The 20,125-nt window shown below is 44.5% G+C and overlaps 1 long non-coding RNA gene across 1 annotated transcript in view; it reads right to left on the bottom strand.

Annotated features, from left to right (window-relative positions):
• LOC142564494 (uncharacterized) overlaps nt 1-18,607 on the bottom strand; it is a 34,037-nt gene extending 15,430 nt beyond the window's left edge. Inside the window, exons 1-2 of the long non-coding RNA XR_012824579.1 lie at nt 18,526-18,607; nt 4,529-4,604 (exon numbers count right to left, since the gene is read on the bottom strand). This is a non-coding gene — a long non-coding RNA (uncharacterized LOC142564494). The remainder of the gene's footprint in view (nt 1-4,528; nt 4,605-18,525) is intronic.
• Nucleotides 18,608-20,125: the final 1,518 nt, after the last annotated feature.

The following is a 20,125-nucleotide window of genomic DNA, read 5'->3' as shown; positions in this document are numbered from 1 at the left end:
AAGCCTTAAAATTGTCGCAATAAGCGCAGGCTTCGCAGTCTTCATTAGTGCCCTTGTTTCAGTCACCTACCTGTATTTTCATTCCTACCAGTGGTTTTATTCATAATTCATCACCACCCGCAAAGCGAATTACAAACAAGGTTCCAAAAATATGTAGTAATTTATCCTTTCGATTATTATCGTGCATGAGCCCCTTGCACGATGGAAGCGTGGCATATGTCGTGATATTCTTTTCTGACAACTACATTGCTAAAATCATGGTGAGGGAACACTCCTTAGAAGAGTCGTTCACAAGCAACTGATGACGGCTGCGAACCTTGTGGGCTCGATGAAGTAATTGTTATTCCAAAGAAATTCTCAACAATTTCGGAACTGAAATTATTGCTACTTTCTACTTTCATATTGTCGTTGGCCTCTTTCCTTGATACATAGATTATAATTCGGAGGAAACTAATACGTATGCGTGGCCGTTTCCTTTTGTGGAGAAATAGTCACTAACATATGCTGCCTCTCATACTAGGGCCTCGGAGATAAGCTTCCTTGAATCTTGCCACTCAACTTTTTGTAGTGAAAACTTACACACAGGGACTCATAGGTACTTACTGAGCAGGCTTGAGGTTACAGACAGCATACAACTATTTCTTTCTACATGCTTGATCTTATCCAATCCACCTAATAATTGTAACAGATGACGTCCATTATTAAACAACTTCCTATTCTTTAAAACTGTCTGCTCTTGAGTTTGTTGATGTGGTTCATGGCGAAAAACGGTGCAAGAAAAATGGGACAAGGAATACCAGAGATCATTAATGCTGACTACGACTACTGATTGGTGCACACATTTTGCGTACAGAAATTTAGATGTCCCAAAGGAAAGAAGATGCTCAAAAGCACCAATACCGTGCTGTAGCAGTAGCTGTTCGATAGACTGGCGATACTGAACAGTTAAGGAAAGGAAACTTCTTGTCCGTGAAGTTGCAAGACTTTCTAAACAGCGTCACTGCTATCGAGGCACGCTAGCGCTGTACTGAACGCACCGGCGTCCGTGCATAAAATGTGGAGGGGTGGTGAATTACTTTCCAGGAGGCTCGGTCGACCCACGGAGTCATCTAGCCCCAAAATTCGGCTGTAAGACGCTGAGATTAGAGAAGACATGTGTCGCAACAGAGGCCGTTATTTTCTCTACACACCCTCGTGCCTCGTGACAGAGTCACGGAAATCTGAGGCTTCCTGTGGACAGAACGTTACTTGATAGGGCCATATTGCCCTTTCCATTAAACGGATATCCCGTTTCACAGTGATGTGGTCGAAAAAAGAAACGGCATAACTTATCTCACTAAGAATATTCACTTCAACGCGATTAGAGCAGAAAGAATGTAGCGCAACAACGTATTGCTAAATTCATTACCTGTGTGTAGCCGTGTTACTGGACTTTCTGATCTGGTCCAAATCTGTAGGCTCCTTTTTTCACAATGGGCCGCTTTCAATGCCAAGATTTTGACATTTCAGTAGCTTGCCTCTTGTTCAATAACTATTCAGTTACTCTTTCACTTTGTAACTAAATTAACAAGCGTCCTCTCAAGAGAGCATAGTACATCTTGAACGGACCTTACTCGATGGTGGCGAACACTCGCTGTGAAAGCGCTGGCGTTAGGATAAGCGCAAAGTGACGGGAGGAGACGTTTCTGCTGCGTCTCTCTTCGACTCTTCTCCGATACTTAAAGTTAAGTGACTTCAAGCACTAGATGCATGGGAGAAAGCGCACATATGAAGACACCAGCCTCCTCGGCTCGTACACTCTTTTTCCCGGTCTTAGATTACCCCTTAAACATGGCGGAGGCGGGTACGCGCTCGGCCACGTGTAATGTCATCTACAGGCAAGGCTGCGCTAACGGAGCAGACGTGCTCACCTGTTCCTCATGCGCAGTGACGCAAGTATAGGACAGCTTCGTTAAAGAGCGGTCTACACGCAGTGAATTCCTGATGCAGCATGAGAAATCATCAGGTTACTGACCCTAAGGAACCCTTGTCAGGTGGATGAAATTCCGCTCACATCAGATATATTTAAATGATCTTTTTCTTATCATTGTAGAGCGGCTAATTCCCAATGGCACATACCTAGTTAGGCAAGTCAGCCTCAAATACGTTCATTGAATAGCGACTCACAGCTGCTCTCTCACACGAAGTGACCCAAGATGGCATCAGAGAGGCTCAATAAAGAGCAGCATAGACCGATTGGCACATTCTCAGCGCTCCAAATCAGTGTCAAAGTTTCTTCTAAACAACAGCACCTACCGTGTCCTCCATATGCAGTGGCTCATGTCAGCGTTAAATAGGTTTGTTGAAGATTGGCCCATATCTACGTGTACCCAAGTACTGAATTATCCAAGTTGGTCTGGCTCTTGGTTCCGAAGCGTGTTGCCTCAGGAAAGCAGCCCGATGCACTATCTATTTTACCATGTGCGACCCAGTGACTCAGATAGGCGGAGATACATGCATACTAACATACGTATCCCGCGAAAAGAGCGTGTAATACCCTAAAATTCTTGCGCAATAAAAAAATACCGGTAGCTCCTATCTTACAGTGAAGTTGACATTATAGTTATGAGCACTGAAGCAATCTAGCGACAGAGCATATTTCCAACGCAAAAAGACGTCCTACATACAGTGTGTATGCAGCCTGGATTCTCTGTCACACTTCCCCTCTTAACGCGTTGATCGAGGTAATGCCTCCACCATGATGTCAGCGCAGGGGGCCTGTGTAACATATATTCGGACAACAGTATCCGAATATGTTTGACGAGTGTATTACATGGCCATGCGACCTAATTTAATGTCACAGGTTTTCGTTAAAGAGCGACGCATACTCTGTAAACATACCCAGCAACAGAAAGTGCCATCCGCGAGCGAGGCTCACAGAAAACGGTGCCTATTCTGTGGAACCCACTGATTGACGCAAGTTTCTCACACGGTCGGTTCAAAACCGAAATCCCTCGTCGAAGCAGCACCATGCTCTATCTATTTGACCATAGACTATATATTACAAAGCAATACATCTTCTGTAAGAAAATGGTGGATGGCCATGCCGATCAGCCGAAAGACCCCTAAAAGTACACGAAGTGCCCTAATAAAGCTAATGACAATAAAATGCACTACTGATGCAATTAGCATTCTTTGGGTACTTTATGAACTTTTCGTAGGTTGACTTTGGATCTGCCTATCGATCTAACCTTTTTCTGCGAACCTGGATCATGGGTAGTTAAGGGTCGAATGGGAAACCCGTGGCGTTCACATTTTGTGGGCACGTTATTGAAACCAAGCATCGGACATTCCTGGGTCAACCTGCATGTGGCACTGCATTTACGTGCTGCTCGTCAACAAACCTCTTTTACGCCGTCATGGGTAAGTGTGCATGCGTCGCTGGATATGTCGCATTGGGTATGTGCCGCTCTTCAGTGAACAACGTTGAGGCCGACTTCGATCACTGGGTATGTGACACTCAGTCTGTGCTTCTCCTAACTGAACCTCTTTGATAAATGATCCGTTGAACTTATTTAATGCTCGTTGGAACCTAAGCTTCCCCCCGCGTTGTCCTAATGGTGGCCCAGTTGGTGCAGTAGCAAGCGCGAGAGAGGATCCCCGCTGCACACGTGTTTCTCCGCAAGCATCACGGCATGCGGCTAAATTGCATCAACGCTTATGACACTCACACCGACATGCGTAGCAAGAAGGGCTTTGACGGAATTTTTCGCAATCCACCCTATACGAAACATCTTCATATCGCATATGCACAAAAGCACATTCCTACACCGGTGTCTGTGATAACTTGGTCGAAGTAAATTGAGCCTCGGTGGTAACTAGAGTATGTATTTTTCGAGTGAAGCTTGTATTGGCCTCACAATATTTAGGTGGTGGTCTTGTGACGCAATAGTAAGCGCAGAGCAGCTGAGGGAAAGGGCGGTTTGGTGAGTTTACAGATGCGCCGGCGTTAGAGCGTGTGTCATTAGCAGGAATTGCAGCTGCATAGGCGTGCGCTCACGTCACGCGCGCAACCAATCAGAGCCGTTCCGCATCCGCTGGGGAGAGAAAGAGCGGGAAAGGGTATTCGCGCGTCCTGCGCTTGTCTCCTTTCTGTTCAGTTCAGGCTCGCAAAACAGAAGGGACGGCCCCGCGTTGTGCGTTCCCCGGGGAAACAGGCTGCGTTTGACGAACAGCCGTTAGAACCGCCCGAACCCAGGATATCCGACACCAACGAGATGATGATCTCGAGCTAAGAGAGCAGGAGGCCTAAGCAATGCAGCAGTTTTACCTGTGTGTTTCTTAACATACAGGTAACGGTGCCACATGACAGGTGCACGCAGGACAAGCATCACTCACCGCAAATATTGGGGAGGGGAAGGTTTGGCAATTTTTTTAAATGCTATGCTTGCGCGACATTTTATGCACAATTATACGCCATCAAACGATACCTTCTATCGCACATGCATGCTATGAATAGAAATATGGGATGCGCAGAGTGTATACATACCTCATTGCGCACAGGACAGAGATGATGAGATACGCTACCAGTTTCCTTGATGTGGGCATCTTGTTTTTAGTAATTCCTGATGGAAAAAGTTATATTCTTTATTAACTTTAAACTCATATCTTTATTCGATGCTTGTTTTTGTTAGTAAACAAAATTATGGCATTGCTAGGGGCCTTTGAATGTTGTGACGTAGGAACGAGGAAGTGAGAATTTCAATTAAAAGATATCTCAAGGCTGCTCTCGTATGATCTCCAGTGCACAGTTCGTTTTCGTTACTTTAACAGTTGCTTTCTTCATTGCAATGCTGCTTAATATCCCCGTTTGGTGTCTTTAATGCTTTCTTGCTTTCTGAGTAAACGGCAGTCATTCTTAGTTAGCGAAGTAGTAAAAGTTCGAAGCCGAGGCACTTGGAGGAACCCCATTAGGAGGCGCAGCGACCGACAAACCATTCTCTGATGGGCAGGTCTCTTATCTGGCCTGGTTTCGAATTCGTTTTTGAGTTCGCCCCAAACCGCACATGCCTACTATGTGTTGGCTCAGAAACCCAAGTTACTCCCCTCTTTAGCTATGCACCCAAAATACACATTTTAAATTATAAGATGCGCCCCACTTGGTAGTGCCAATGTGACCACCTCTGTTCTTTGTGTAGCTGGTGGCGTCGATATCTGAGGTTTGTTTCAAGTTATCTGAAACTGAAAAGTTGTTAGTTTTATTTCAATTGTTCCAAACCTCAATATAGCTTTAATGTTGCGGACGTGCTTGATTTCTGACATTACGCATATCCGCTTAAATTCTAGAAATCCTGATAATAAAGAGAAAAACAAATTGGACCGGCACTGACCGCTCAGTTTCCATTTTAAGTCCAGGAAAAATTCGAGGGCACCTAAGCACATCCTATTAGTTGTCATATGGAAAGCATTATTGTCCAATTGGATGCCGCATAGTGGCCTTTCGGTCTCTGCGCTGTATGTAATGAGCCATGGCTGTGTGTTCTACCAGAGTCAGCAAGCAACAGTAGCCTAGGTGCTAAAGCTGCATGCCACCGACGCCCTGCGCGTCGAGAGATCGAGGAAGCAACTGCTCCCACCAAAGGCGGCAGGCGATTGTGGTACATGTTGGCCGAGCCAGCAGCAGTAGCATCCTGGGACGCTAGCTCGCGACCCATGCTAGCTTTCAAGAGAGATAGCGATAGTGACGTTGATGCACATTTAGATACTTGAAATGTTATGCTTTCTTCTGCTACACAAGAATATAAAAGGCTCTCTATGAACGTTAGAGAGAGCGAGCGAGAGTGTGTGTGTGTGTGTGTGTGTGTGTGTGTGTGTGTGTGTGTGTGTGTGTGTGTGTGTGTGTGTGTGTGTGTGTGTGTGTGTGTGTGTGTGTGTGTGTGTGTGTGTGTGTGTGTGTGTGTGTGTGTGTGTGTGTGTGTGTGTGTGTGTGTGTGTGGGTGGGTGTGGGTGTGCAACAATGAAAACCCCTGTTTGTTGACACGTACGTTTGCATGTAAAAACATTCTCCATGTAATCTTCTCAAGTTGGTCAGAGCGTGAAATGGTGCATCAAGCAAGAAATGATAAATTACGTTATAGTTTACTCGTCTATTAGCATAAATATGCTATTGCCACAGAAGTAGACATTACCATACCAAAACAGTAGTGTTGAACATTTTTATTATATCGAGCAGTAAAATACTAGTTGAAGTTGTGCATATCTACTTGCCTCAAGTATTTTTATTTTAGCTTCTCCTTCGATAGCAATCAGACGGACACTCCAAGCAAATTTTAGCCGTCGGTGTCGTCTTTTGGTTCCGTATATAATTAGGTATACATATGCTATATGCCATGCCATGCCATCTGACATGCGATAAATGCGCGCTATATTGCCGCAGCATTCGTTCACTGAAGTTGCTCATGCGAGGTAGTATATTCGTGATAAAATTTTTCCACCTAATTTTGAGGAGGACAGACCACAAAAAAGTATCAGGAAACAAAACGCCGACTGCGCAAGTCTTTTATCTTAAACATTCTAAGACCTCCATAATAGTTGTGCAAACAATAACAGAGCTAAACTGATTCTAACGTAATTTTACTAGCGTGGCAGTGCACTAGCTCTAGATTAGGCCCAGCAAAGTAGTTTGAAACATTCCCATTACGAAAAACTGGCGGCGAGGTCGGTACGAAAGGCGTTGGTTAGATTGCCAAACATAAATGAAACTGCAGGATGCAGATAGAGCAGCGCCGTCAAACAGCTCGTTTTTAGAAATTATCAAATTAAATAATGGGTTACCCTACAATCGTATACACAAAATGGAAAGGTATACCCTACAATGGATTACATTGATGTCATCATTCAGGTAATCGAGAAAATCGCAGAGTACAATCAGCCTCTGTATATGGCTTTCATAAAAAACGAAAAGGCATTTTATTCAGTAAAAACACCAGCTGTAATAGACGCATTACGTAATGAAGGAGTACAGACTGCCTACGTAAATATCTTGGAATATATATACAGAGATTCCACAGTTACGTTAAGTCTGCACAGGTAGGATGGTGCCTATAATGAAAGGGGTCAGACAAGGAGACACAATCTCTGCAATAATATTCGCTGCATGCTGGGCAGAAATATTCCAGCTATTAAACTCTGAACGCTTTGAAGTAAGGATCGACGGCGAATACCTCGGCAACCTTCGGTTTGCCGATGACATTGTTTTATTCGGCAGTACTGCAGGCGAGGTACAACAAATGATTGAGGAGAGTGAGGTGGAAGATTAAGATGCTGTAGACAAAGATACTGATGAATAACAGGGCAAGCGAACAAAAGTTCACGATCGCCAGTCATCCTCTAGAGTCTGTGAAGTGGTACGTTTACCTTGGTGAATTAATGACAGGGAACGCTGATCATGAAAAGAAAATTCAGAGAAGAATAAAAATAGGTTGGATCGGACACGGCAGACATTGTCAGCTCCTGACTGGATGCTTACCATTATCATTGAAAAGGAAGGTGTACTATCAGTGCATTTTACCAGTGCTGACGTATGGTGCAGAGATTTGGAGACTTACAAAGAAGCTTGAGAACAAGTTAAGGACTGCGCAAAGAGCGATGGAGCGTATAATGCTAGGCATAAAGTTAAGTGAAAGAAAGAGAGCGATTTGGATCAGAGAGCAAGCGGCTATAACCGATATTCTGATGGACATTTAGAGAAAAAAAATGGGCCTGGTCCTGGTTATGAAATGCGCAGGTTAGATAACCGTTTTACCATTAGGGTTACAGAATGGGCACCAAGAGAGGAGAAGCGCAGTCGAGGCAGAAGACTAGGTGGGACGATGAAGTTAGGAAATTCGTGGGTGCTAGTTGGAATCGTTTGGCGCAGGACCGGGATAATTGGATATCACAGGAAGAGGCCTTCGCCCTGCAGTGGACATAAAATGGGCTGCTGCTGATGATGATGATGATGACTGTATGACCATCATGGCACTACTAAGTATGCATACAAGCGCCAAAATTGCCGTATAAATTTATGAGCCACAACAACGCAAAATTCAAAAGAACAAGCAGGCAGCAAAAAAAAAGAAAACGAGAAGATCTCTACCATCTGCGATAAGCTACCAGTTAACAGCTAATAGATAGTTGGGTAACCCGCACATAATTTCTTTGGAACTGTAAATGAACAAAGGTGCCTTAATTAGGTACTATAGATACTACTAAATTTATGAATAAGAATGTAGAGATGTGCAGGAGAAAAGAAAAGCATGAAAGGACCAAATTGTTGAGATGAAAACATGTTTTAGCCAGAGCTGAAAAATTATCCAATTTATATCCTCTGAAAATTCACCGTAACATATGAACACGTTCAGATCTCCCGTGGTCTGTCTTCTACGTTCGCCTGCACCGGCGCGAAGCGATGATATATATTATGATGATAATGGTGAGGACGACGTATATTAGCACCCCTTTAGTAATGAGGCAAGGACACATGGTCACCTAACCTAGTTTGCTTGATTTATTCAGGTTTTACTACTTCTATGGCTCATAACTTTCACATTTAAAGCCTCTATCACTACCGGTGCATTTACCTAAAATCGCAGTGACCCAGCCTTAACGAATATTTTTCCTGCTTGTCTTCCACGAATACTGTAGTCGGCTCTTACTTATGTAAACTGCTGAACAGGTAATCCTCCCATTTTCATTGAAACCCAACGCCTCTGGATGGTGAACACTCCCTAAAGGTCTCGCTATCTTGCCGTTCAACACGAACACAATGTGCCTGTCGTCTCCGGGCTGCAAGGCAGCCCTCACATAGCAAGCAATTCTCCAATGCGTTAGCATAAGAATCTCGCCTCCGTTTTTGGCTCCTGTTTTTGTAAATCCCCGTCTTCTACTTTGCTTCCATCCTTTGCATTGAATTCGCCGTCTCCCCCTTCTCTCCTCACTTCTCTATTAAACCTATTTGTCTATATCAATTCTCATTACAATCGGCGAGCTTGCATATATATATATATATGCAATAGACCATATTCGCACTATCAATCAGGTGATTGAGAAATGTACGGAATATAAGCAACCCTTATATACAGCTTTCCTTGATTCCGAGAAAGCGTTTTATTCAGTCGAAACCTCAGCAGTCATGGAGGCATTACGGAAACAGGGTGTAGGTGAGCCGCATGTAAAAATACTGAAATATATCTGTAGCGGCTCCACAGCCACCATAGTCCTCCATAAAGAAAGCAACAAAATTCCAATAAAGAAAGGCGTCAGGCAGGGAGATACGATCTCTCCACTGCTATTCACAGCGTGTTTACAGGAGGTATTCAGAGACCTGGATTGGGAAGAATTGGTGATAAGAGTTAATGGAGAATACCTTAGTAACTTGCGCTTCGCTGGTGATATTGCCCCCCTTAGTAACTGAGGGGACCAATTTCAATGCGTGCTCACTGACCTGGAGAGGCAAAGCAGAAGGCTGGCTCGGAAAATCAATCTGCAGAGAACTAAAATAATGTTTAACCGTCTCAGAAGAGAACAGCAGTTTACGATAAGTAGCGAGGCACTCGAAGTGTAAGGAAATACATTTACTTAGGGCAGGTAGTGACCGCGGATCCGGATCATGAGGCTGAAATAATCAGAAGAATATGAATGGGCTGGGGTGCGTTTGGCAGGCATTCTCAGATCATGAACAGCAGGTTGCCATTATCCCTAAAGAGAAAAGTGTATAACAGCTGTGTCTTACCAGCACTCACGCACGGGACAGAAACCTGGAGGCTTACGGAAAGGGTTCTACTCAAACTGAGGAAGACGCAACGAGCTATGGAAAGAAGTATGACGGGTGTAACGTTAAGGGATAAGAAAAGAGCCGATTAGGTGAGGGAACAAACGCGAGTTAATGACACCTTAGTTGAAATCAAGAAAAATAAATGGGGGCATTGGCAGGACATGAAATGAGGAGGGAAGATAACCGATGGTCATTGAGGAATACGGACTGGATTCCAAGGGAAGGGAAGCGTTGCAGGGGGCAGCAGAAAGTTAGGTGGGTGGATGAGATTAAGAAGTTTACAGGGACAACATGGCCAATATTAGTACATCAACCCCGGTAGTTGGAGAAGTATAGGTGAGGCCTTTGCCTTACAGTGGGCGTGAATATATATATATATATATATATATATATATATATATATATATATTTATTTATTTATTTTTTTCACAATAACCCTAAAGGCCCTCTAGGGAGGGTATTACATAGGGTAAATGTTACATAGGAGAGGTGAACAGTGCGTAATGTAAATACAATGGAAAAACAAAACTGGGAAAAGATTACAGTGCATCAACGTACAAACACAAAAAATAATGATAGTTATCAGTACAGGAACTCTAAATGGTTTGTACAAAATGTGACACTGTCGTGGAAGCTTGGTTAACGGCGCATTAACAAACAAAAAAATAAAAAATACATATGTTTACAAATCAGAGAGTCAGACGTGATATATTAGGTATTCATGGTACTGCGTAGAGCGTCTGTAAATTTTAAGGCATTTGTTTCGGTGACAATGTGCGATGGCAGATTATTCCATTCTTTCGAGGTACGAGGTATGAATGACTGACCAAATGCGAGGGAATGACACATTATGCATTGAACTTTGCAGGAATGATCCCTACGCGGAAAAATGACTGAGGGTTTACGCATGAACTCGTTATGAAGGGATACGTGATAGTAGAGCTTATGGAATAGTGTTAAACGAGATATATTACGGCGAAGTGACAAGGCTTCAAGTTCGGCGCGATTTTTTAATGCTGTTATACTTGTTTCTCGTGAATAATCTGAAAAGATGAAGCGTACAGCACGGTTCTGCAGGGCTTCTAAGTCAGTTATTAGGTATGCTTGATGGGGATCCCATATGGCTGACGCGTACTCTATTTTAGGGCGTATTAGTGTTGTGTATGCCAATTTGCGTAAGTGTACGGGAGCTTGTTTGAGGTTATGTTTAAGGAAACCAAGCGAACGGTTTGCAGAAGCAAGGATATGGTTAATGTGATTATTCCACGTCAAGTTAGGGGTTAAGTGTACGCCAAGATATTTGTAGCTGGAAACTTGTTCAACAAGGCTGTTGTTTAAGATGTAAGATGTTGATGTTCGGGGCGCCTGATTAGTAAAAGACATGAATTTAGTTTTAGTAAGATTTAGAGGCATTAGCCAAGTTGAACACCATACGTTTATTGCGTTTAGGTCAGATTGAAGAATGTCGTGATCATAGTTAGAGTGAATATTACGATATATGACGCAATCATCAGCAAATAGTCTGATATTGGATTTGATGCCGTCTGGTAGATCATTAATATAAATTAGAAAAAGTAGGGGCCCAAGCACACTTCCCTGTGGTACACCAGATGTTACGGGGACTAGAGATGAGTTGTGATTGTTAACCGATGTAAATTGCATTCTGTTAGAAAGGAAGTCTTTTATCCATGTTACAACAGTAGAGTCAATGTTCAGCTGTGTAAGTTTGTGAATAAGTCGACGATGAGGGACACGGTCGAATGCTTTTGAATAATCTAGGAATACGGCATCTACTTGAATTCCGGTGTCTATTGATGAATGTATGTCGTGAATAAAACCAGCGAGCTGAGTGTCACATGAATAGCCTCTGCGAAAACCGTGCTGTTGCTTAAATATGAGGTTATGTTCTTCAAGATAGTTAATGACCTGGGAATGTACGATATGTTCGATTAATTTACAAATGTTACTTGTTAAAGAAATTGGTCGATAGTTAAGTGGTGAAGAGCGATCCCCAGACTTGAAGAATGGCACTACCTTAGCCACCTTCCATTCTTGAGGGATAATGCCTGTTGATAGTGATTGTGAAAAAAATGCGGACAGTACTGGAAAGATGCTTGGGGCAATATTTTTTAGAATTGTCTTATTTAAGCCAGTATTATCAGCGGAAGATGAAATCTTAAGATTAGTGAGGAGAGAATAAATTCCAGAATCAGTAATTATTATTTCCTGCATAAACGAATCAGTGCGAGTCATGGTGGCTAACGGTTCCAAACATTCGCGCGTGAATACCGATAAACGAGAAGGGATAAACGAGAAGGGAGGGGGTTAACCGAGGGTCCCGATTTTTGTTAGTCATATCATAAGAAGCCAACAAACACTGACACCGAGGACAACATAGGGGAAATTACTTATGCTTAATAAATGAAATAAACAAATGATAAGTTAATGGAAATTAAAGTGGATGAAAGAACAGTTTGCCGCAGGTGGGAACCGAACCCACAACCTTCGCATTTCGCTTGCGATGCTCTACCAATTGAGCTACCGCGGCACTGTTTCCCCATCCACTTTCTTGGGTATTTATGTGCCCTAGTAGAACCCTGGGAGTGTTAGCCAGTACCACCACTCACATACCTTGGCGGCGGACGTGGAACGTCTTTTTGCCGCAGGCGTCACGAGGCCGTGATCTTGTTTGGTGAAGGCAACTGGTCAGTAAAGCCACACATGCTACCTGAAGGCATGAATGTTGCCGGATTCCAGACCCCCGAGGGGTCTCGGATCCCGCATCTTACCCGCATACCGCATCTCGAGTCCCGCATCTTACAGCAAACCACGTTGCCGTGAAAAATGTTCGTTGAAGAGCGGCACGTTGTAATCATTCCCACCTACTTAGTGACCAAAGTTAGTGCGATGGTTAGTTTTGAACGGTGTTATTTCAGAGAAGTAACCCAATGGACTACCCACACATCCACGGACTGCCCAGTCACCCAGGTAGGCCGCAAATCATTTAGATCCAAACATACATAGACACATTGATAGAAGCATAACCCCCTGAAATTGATTGAAGAGCTGCAATAATGCTAAACACTAAGCATTGGCTAAGCAGGTGGTGAATGGCGTTCTGTGGTATCTCTGACTATGCACTAAAGCGATGTAGTATGACCATGATAGCATAGTGAAGCGACATCCTAAGGCAATAAAACACACGAATATAGTGGGTCGCGAAATTACCATGAAAATCTGTTTCGTTTAAGCCTCCTTTCAACGTAAATTTGACTTCAGATATTTTTGTGCTTGTCATTCCTGCTGTCCGCGCGCATGAAAGAACACTTTCTTAATTGCTTACTCTATCGCGTACGTCCGCAATTAGCAATTATTCATTTCACATGTTAGCAAAAGTTGACAGTCGCTTTAGCTCACGCCAAAGAGGATGAAGTCGAAAGCATGCGTGCTTACATTTGCATACTCATACAGCATACATACAGCATTTACTCTGCCTGTGCGTGCATCGAGGACGGTAACGGTGCCTACTGATAATTCAAGGTCGACGAGAGCACGCGGCAAACATTCACCTCCACCGGCTGATACAGACGCGGAATGGCCTTTGCTGCCCTCTAGGCCCATGGCCATGCCAGCGGGCACAAGCGGTCCTCTGCGCCATGAAGCCAGGAATTATAGCGCCAATGAAACCGGTGACACTACGGGCAAGCAAGGAAATGAACACAATGAGAAGGAGAGTGTACAAAAAATGCTGAAGCACCTTGTAGAGTCAATGCGCGTGATTCTCGGGGGTCTCGAGACTGCGGCCGCTAAATGTGCCCTACAAGTGCTCGCCGTGCTACTGCCGCTTATCACAGCTCTTTATATGCTATAAATATTTTGTTTCGGGCTTGTGCTGTTCACGCAGGGGAGGCCCACACCAGCTTCGTCCTAACGCCTCTATTTTTAAGTTCACTCAAATTGGTGACTACCGACTTGAGGCGAAACCTGATTGTGGCTTCATGGATGACGTTTGTGAATGTTTATCATCAGAGTGTTGAGCTTTTGCGCATCCCTCTTGCTATGTCATCACCATCCCTCATCACATCTTTATGTCCCCGTTCCCCCTCCCCCAGTGCAGAGTAGCAGGCTAGAGCACCTTAGCTCAGGCCGACCTCTCTGCCTTCTTTCAATTAAATTGTCTCTCTCTCTCTCTCATGCATACATTTGCATACTACGTTCTTTATTTATTTATTTAGTTATTTATTTATTTATTTATTTGTTTATTTATTGATTCTTCTCCAAACCTACATGACTAGCTTGTACGCTTGCTGTCTATGCCTGAAACTGATCCGGGTCGTTTCATTTTCTTCCTTTTTCTTCGTTGCGCAAGCTGGTATGCGCACATTCCAATAGACGTTTAGGTTGGCGTTGCGGCAGCCACCGCCACCGGTGTCCGGTGTTCACAGGAGCTATCGCCGGGAATGAGAAAAATAAATGTCCAGTTCCCGACGGGATTTAACCCGAGTCCACTGTATGTGGGTTAGCTACTCGACCATTGAGCCTCGCCAGCGTTTGGTAGAATTCTGCCGGAAAATGCACTACGAATGCGTCCCAGAGAGCGAGGAAACACGCGATCACACATGTGCGTAGCGTAGCGTCGGTGGCGGCACAAGGTAGATAGGGAAGTCTTCAAGCAGTTTACGACAGCCTTCTATGAAGGCGCTCCTTCAGCTTAGGCAATAACTGTGCTGCGTGTGCCGCAGCAGGGCTGCGACTTTTAAAGTTTTGCAGAGTTTTGAAAAATCACGTGTGTGAAACAGAATAATTGCTGTCCTTCAGCAGGATTTTTCAGGGATGGGGACATTGGTTGTGCGAGAAAACAAAACACAAAATGTCCGACTTAAACATTTCATTAACTAACTTTTTGTTTACTAGCTTTATGAAACGTATTGCAATTTACACACTTTAGCCACTGATCTTCCAAGGCGTATTCATACTGAACGAATTTACAGAATAACAAAAGATTTGGAGATATCCACGAACAAATCTCCGTAATATTCTCTCTTGGTACTCTTACTTTTAAACAAGCCGTTCTTTATGCAGTAATGCACAAAAGTATCCTTAACGCCCATATATATATTGTCCCAGATTATGGAAAATAATATCTCGAAACTAATATAATCCTGGAGATTCATTTCAAGTCGATACCGTTTGCAAACTCTGTGGCTACTAGTCCCAAATTACAATACGTGCCGTAAAGTATTTAATTAATAAGTTATTTAGTGAATTAGACAGTGGGACGACTATAGCACAACAACAATGGTACGACGGCGACTACATGACAAGAGTTGCATTTCTAACATTTAATGATGGCTATTGAACGACCATGACGACATGATGACGGCGGTATTATAATGAATGCATGGTGACAACTGCGTGACTACAATGCAGTGAAAAAGACAAAGTGACCACCATGGCAAGACAACCCCACGCGGACAATTTCATGACGAGTATGTGACGACAGCGATATTAGAATGACAGTGTCTTAATCTCTTTATCAACAGGATGACGGGAGGACGACGGCATAACTAAATTATGGGGTTTTACGTGCCAGAACAACTTTCTGATTATGAGGCACGCCGTAGTGGGGGACTCCGGAAATTTCGACGACCTGGGGTTCTTTAACATGCACCTAAATCTAAGTACACGGGTGTTTTCGAATTTCGCCCCCACCGAAATGCGGCCGCCGTGGCCGGGATGACGGCATATCTACGTAAGTGAAGCTTTAGCGCAAGTGATGGCAGGACCACAATGGCGTTACGACAATCCTCTAGCAGTGAAGGCATGATAACGACTTTGAGAAGATGACGCTATGATAAAGGTGACATATGCACGACTCAATGACCACAGTATGAATACAATACAATGAAGAATAGAGATTGACATTCATACAAGGACGAAGTTGGCATGGCAACGACGACATCACACCATTGTTCTTACTCTACTGAAGCGGTGACAATGATAAAACGACAGCACATGCTGACGCTGTGACTCTGACTGTGTGACGACGATGTTGCGAGGACAAAGGCAGGACGAAAGCCGTATGACAAAGCTGTAGTGAAAAAGATGCCATGTCCCTTACGGCATCAAGACCCCAAACACACACCTAGTGGCCCAAATGGTTAAACATAGACAACCGATTTCGAGTAGAAATCGTGACGACGACATCATGACAGGAGTCAGATCGCATAGCTAGAATTACAACAATTGAACGACCACAACAGCATCATTAATGTGGCGTGACAACAAATACATGAAAACTGTGAGGCGAGGATGGCGGTACAACAGCAGCATGATGAGTGTCGGAAAAGAAATTTTGAATGAATATGATGCTACGACGACGACAAAACATACCCGACACGAAAAAGGTGGGGCGCTCGCAAGGAGCGCACCTAACCAAAATGTGTTGGAGCACTTGTTGGATGTAAAACCACATTGTGACCGCCAGTGTACAGCTAGTCTTCCACAAAAAGCCTACTATCATTGCATTTTACTGGCGCTAACTTATAGCGGAGAAAATTTGACAGTAACAAAGAAGCTATAAATTTGTTTAGGGTCCGAGCAACAAGATATTGCACGATAAATTTTGGCCGCTGCGTTAAAATATAAGAAGGCAGTCGCGTGGACTAGAGACTAAACTGGTGATGCTGATTCTAATTTAGAATACCAAGAAGAAAAATTCAGACAGAAGCTGTCCTTTATAAGTAAATATGCCACGCAAAGAATTTCTGAAATGATACTGATGACGCAAATATGTGCGAAGATTGGCGACGATGGTGTTACACCGACTAAATGACGACCATAGAATGGCAACACGTTGTTTTAATGACGATCGTTTGACGAGGCTGTTGTAACCAGCACCTTATGTGACAATATTCTGGTGATTGCTGCATGAGAAACATTAGGAGACGACGGAGGACAAAAGACGATTTATGACGGCATTGTTGTGACGAGGAAGGCGTGACGACATCTTATTGCAAATGCTGGATTGACGCAGATGGTATCAAGATGTTAAAAGAATCACAGTGGTTTGACGACGAAGCTACGACAAAATGTCACAGGCCTTTGTGGTACACGCAGAAGTAACAGCTAGAGCTGGAGGAGCGGCTTCGTAGGGGCTTTATTTTGAACACAACCCCCTAACAGGCCTTTGCGGTGAAGTCTCTTCGCGTCGTTTTGACGAAGTATTTGAACGGTTCACACAGCTTCGGCGGCAACCTGCTGCTTGAGCTGCGGCTTGCGCTGCGGCTTGCGCTGCGGCTTGCGCTGTGGCTTGTCCTGCTGTCTCCATAGCAGTCTGCTGAGCCCGATGTTACGCGTTTGCTGCCGCGCGCCTAGCTCTACGATTCGCTCTTTCAGCTGCAGTTCCTACCTTGCGAGGAGGCACCATAACGTGTAGCAAAGACTAAACAGATGCATGCGAACTACAAAGTTTACATATCACATTCATTGACACGTTGCATGATACCTTGCTGTTGATTACGACGCAAACGATGGTTTATTGGGAACCCCTTCGAAACGTGGCGGTGACATAAAACCACCTAACCTGCTTGATGTAACCAGGTCCCGATACATGCAGCATGTAACTGCTACATGCAACTGCTGCATGGCAGGGCACCTTGTGGAATATAACGGAACTGCAACGCAGCTTGTACGTGTCCACGCTACGCGGTGCGCATGCCACATAGCGTGTCAAATAGCGCAATGGGATGCTCATAATAATGACGATGATTTAGTGGCGTACCCTTTCAAAGGGGACGTCAAAAACCATCACCTAGCCTGCTTAAGTTGACCCCGTATGGAATACATGCATGACATATGAAAGACATGTATGACATACATGTCTTTCATTAAATCAATATTTATACATCTCCATATTCTTTATCAGTATCCACGCTACGTGGCGTGCATGTGACAGGGCGCGACGTCTCCGTTTATAGGGCATTTTTCGTAGAATTCGAGCAAGCGCTGTCGTGGCTCAGTGGTAGAGTAGCTAACGCACGCAGCCAGCCCGGTTTAATCACGGCGGGTACTGGGTATTTTTAGAGCGAAACTCTTTATGCGGTCCCTGTGCCGTCCTTGTCCGTTCTCTAAACCTATATTCATGAGCGAAGTCTTGACCTTCGTCGTCTTCCACAGCGCTACAGCGCGAACGCTTTCCTGTCACTGCTCCCGCACTCATCGTCTTCGTTCTCTTCCACAGCTGGCTTCGTTGCAGCTCGTCATCCAGCGTAGAATTTCGCATCTTTTCTGTCGTCCTAATAGGGGCGGCGTTTACATTGCTTAAGGGCGTATGAGCCATTCATTGTCTTACAGGAAGGACACATTTGCTTTGAAGCAAATTAGTTTGGAAGAATCACTAGCGGTAATGCCAGGCGCATGCTGCGAACCACGTCACCTTGCAAATTGGAGACGTCAAACAGAAGCGACAACGGCGGACTGCGGGCATACCGTCCGTGAGGTCGTTCTCTCCGTCGCAGCCGAACGTATGTGTAACCTAATTAAGAAAGACAAAGACGTCAATCGCCAAACCAGTCCAAGCAATCATCACAACGATTGCAGCGTCCGCATCTCCATTGTGAGCTTTGCGCCCAATGCACGGAGCTTTGAATTAGTCGTCCCGCACATTCCCTCCCAGCTACCATATGGAAAGACCATGAGTATTGCGTACTCTTGAGCAAGAAGCTGCCTACCTCAAGCGTCAGAGAGAGTTGGCTCGAGAACGGGCTCGTAGTCGTAGGTCATACCCCGAGCTATACGCCAAAGAAACCTCCTGCAAAAAAAGCATAGGTATCACCGAAAAAGAGCACTCCTAAAGCGTGCTCACCAGACGAAGCACCCAAAAGCGAAAATGTGAGGAAAGAATGGTGATACAAAACATTTACAATATACAGTGCTTTCTAAGTTCGACTTACATGATGTACCACCCGGTGCAACTAACACAACTTGGCAGTTCGACCATATTCAGGGACTGGAAGAGGAGGTGTTTTTATTAATATTCCCGGTGATAGCTGGTAGGGACACCGGTGCTCGTGGCGGTGGCGGTGACGGACACCATCGCCAACCGAAACGGGTATCGGAATGTGTCCATGACAGCTTACGCTGTAAAAGCACATGAGGACGACGATGCATCGACGAAGGCATGACGGGCAAATGAATGACGAGGCATGACGACAATGGATTAACAGGAGTGTAATTGCTACAACAAATTGAAGAGCATAAAACGACCAGAACGGCGTGACGCTGACTTTGACGACGACACGATATTGACAATTGCATGACGACGATTTAATAATGGCAGCGGGATGATGACGAAGATTAGAAGACGGCGTGATGACGACAATTTGAGAAGGAAGTTACAGCAATGGGCTAAAAATAGCGAAAGATGCCGATGTTATGATAACCAAAGAATGATTACGGCACACAGAAGGCAATAAAATCACCACGATGGAATCGAGAAGCTAGCATGAAAGCGATGGTATGCTACTGCTGGAGCTCATGTCCACTCCCCTGCATCACTTGCCAAGGGGTGCCCTAATTCACACGATATTGACATGCGTACTTTTTACCTTTCATTGTGGCCGTCATTCACCGTCTAGCAACTGTTCTACGTTATCGGCCAGCACAACACGCCCTTCTATTATCGTTTCTCAATTCTATTATTATTATTTCTAATAATTCTATTTCTCGATTCTATTAATTCTTCTCTTAAGTTCCTCTAATTTTATCGCTGATTCTACATCTTCTTTATGTTGAGGCCTACCCTTGTGTAATGAAATTGCGCGCGTGAAGATGACAGCTTTGGAAATTCTAGAATTTACTCTAGCATACAGCAATTACACCGGACGTGTTTTTCCGTATCTTCGGATTTTCGACCCGTTTGCTGCTTTTTCCACGCTACCGGAACACCGTTGTTTATGGACCGCTTTGTGTGTCCTAATTACTACTGCCGCATATCTACAAGGCCCGTCGGCATCTATAACATCCTGCTGCATCGTGCAGCTCGAATTCTTGCGCGACTTCGCGAGGTTCACTCGCGAAGCCGCGCACTCGCCGTGTCGGCGCGCAGAATCTAAGCTACTGTCCGCTGCGTCGAGGGAGTGGAAGAATACTGATGCAACTGCCATCCAAGTCAGGAGCGTCTCCTTCGTGGGGACAAGTGCAACGTGCGAAGGTGGTACCCTGTGGATAGATACCACCGACATGCAGGAAAACAGCTCTGCTGTCATGGCGCACACCTCTGCCAAGAGAACGAAGTAAGCAACTGGCCTTTCATGGGATGAAAATCTAGCT

This window comes from Dermacentor variabilis, chromosome 11, assembly GCF_050947875.1.
Source record: "Dermacentor variabilis isolate Ectoservices chromosome 11, ASM5094787v1, whole genome shotgun sequence".
NCBI classification, from domain to species: Eukaryota; Metazoa; Arthropoda; class Arachnida; order Ixodida; family Ixodidae; genus Dermacentor; species Dermacentor variabilis.
Note: the sequence above shows the minus strand (reverse complement) of the source record. Positions and strands in the feature narration are given on the sequence as shown.